This window comes from Hipposideros armiger, unplaced genomic scaffold (assembly GCF_001890085.2).
Source record: "Hipposideros armiger isolate ML-2016 unplaced genomic scaffold, ASM189008v1 scaffold_24, whole genome shotgun sequence".
In the NCBI taxonomy this organism is placed as follows: Eukaryota; Metazoa; Chordata; class Mammalia; order Chiroptera; family Hipposideridae; genus Hipposideros; species Hipposideros armiger.
Window position 1 is genome coordinate 6122992 of NW_017731374.1, and position 1872 is coordinate 6124863.

At 47.2% G+C, this 1872-nt stretch overlaps 2 protein-coding genes across 4 annotated transcripts in view; both read right to left on the bottom strand.

The window, feature by feature from the left end:
• The window catches only part of ALAD (aminolevulinate dehydratase), a 22237-nt gene extending 22068 nt beyond the window's left edge, over positions 1 to 169 (bottom strand). For all 3 annotated transcript variants that reach the window (XM_019635825.1, XM_019635823.1, XM_019635824.1), the window contains exon 1: positions 53 to 169. The gene's annotated coding sequence lies outside the window, so the exon portion shown is untranslated. The remainder of the gene's footprint in view (positions 1 to 52) is intronic.
• Positions 1 to 1872, bottom strand: part of POLE3 (DNA polymerase epsilon 3, accessory subunit) — an 8053-nt gene that overhangs the window by 2592 nt on the left and 3589 nt on the right. The window lies entirely within an intron of this gene.

Below are 1872 nucleotides of genomic sequence, written 5' to 3' on the forward strand. Positions count from 1 at the left end.
CACAGTCCCCTCCTCCAAGCCCGCCATCTCCCGGAGTCCGGCCCCCGCTCACCTGCCTCCCTAAGGGCTCCAAGACCGCGTTCCCGCTACCGCTGTGGCGCACTCTCGCCTCCCCGGGTCCACGTGGGGGCGGAGCGGCTATCCCGGAAGCAGCCCTCCCTCTCACCCTCCGTCCCCTTTAGCACGCAGGCCACGCCCGCTGGGGTTACTCTGCAGGCTAGCTGGTCAGCAGCAGCGCCCGCCGCGGTCGCACGCGCATGTCAGGCTCGAGGCCTGGCCAATCGGGTGTGCCGAAGGGCTGGAGAGCCCGCCCGCACTCGCCCCCGCGTGGGGAAAGGCAGGAGGGAGCCCACGTGGGGGCACCGGTGAGGCGCAGGGGACCTTGCCAGTGAGCCTGTCTCAGAGGCGGTTACAGCTCCCACCGTCTCTTTACAGACCTCCTCTTCCCAGCCTAGCGCATACTTGGTGCAGGTTAATTATTTGTTGAAAGAATAACTGGATGTCAAGGACATTAGAACAACGTAATGCCTAACACAAAAGCTAAGTCCATTTTTGCGGACGGAGCCTTTTAAATTTGTTGAGTTCAGCACCAGGCTGCCTTCCAAGTTTTCACAGAAAACTTATTCCAGCGTAATTGCTCAGGTCTACTCTGTGCCATGGTTTGGGAGATGTGATGTGAATGACATGGGCACTTCGGGCATCAGACCTATGATGGGTACAAGGGGAGATCTGACCAAAAGTTTGTGGGGGGCTGGGGCAGAGTATGTGCACGGGCAAGAAGAATCTAGTGAGGCCTTTGGGGCTTGAGTAAACTGGTAGGATTGGGTGGGTGAAATAGGGGTTGGGACCAATACCTTATAGCAAAGGAATGCCTTTATAACGGTGAATCAGGGATTATTGAAAAGTTGACTTTGAACTGTAGAGGATGCCAGTGAATTGTACTACACTTATTCTCAGATTTTGCGTCTCAAAATCTGTAACCCACATTTTATACCTCTATATTTCAAACTAAAGAGGTAGAGAGGCTTAATGCTGTGGAAATAGGACACCGCTCAGTTCCCAGCTACTAGTTCTGATCTGTGTTCAAATAAGGAAATTGGTGGAAAGGAATGAGAAAAAGAGTGAAGAAATAAAATGGAGTCACTATGGTCAAGCTGCTAAATTATTAAAAATCAAGTAGGCTGAGGCAAGAGGATATGATTCTGTTTTTGTTTTAACTAGCCTGAGAACGTAAAACTTTTCAGTTGTGCATCAATGCTTGGATGTACATTAACTCCACAGATAACCATCTGAACAACTTAGAAATGTTCCATTAACCAGACCACCAGATACCTGAAAAATTTCCATCTTGGATCAATCCCGAGTCTAAGAATGCAGGACTGATTTTTCTCAAAAATGTACTTTTTACTATATAAAAACTTTCACTCTTTTCTCCTTCAGAATAGGTACTGCCTAGTTGTTTTTCAGGTTTGTGAGCTCCAAGATCCTTGAATAAAACTTTGCTATTTTTAATTTCAGCAAAGCCTCCTGATTCCTTCAAGTTCAGTAGGCAGGAAGTAATGTTTTTTTTTTTGTCCATTAAAGAGTCAGGGACAGTACCATGCACTTTACATTGACTTACCTAATTTTGACAACTGTTACTATCCTTAGTTTATAGATTGGGAAAACTGTCCGGGAGATTAATTGCCCCACATCACACTGGGCTTTATCTGCAACGCCTGCTAACCGTGATCCTTCAATTCATAGGGATGATTACTGTTCATTTCTGCGCCCACCCCCAGAGCCAATTAGATCCCAACATTTCTTTCATGACACCTGTTCCATCTCTGAGTTTATTGACAACTAAAAATAATTAGGACCATCTACCTCTAA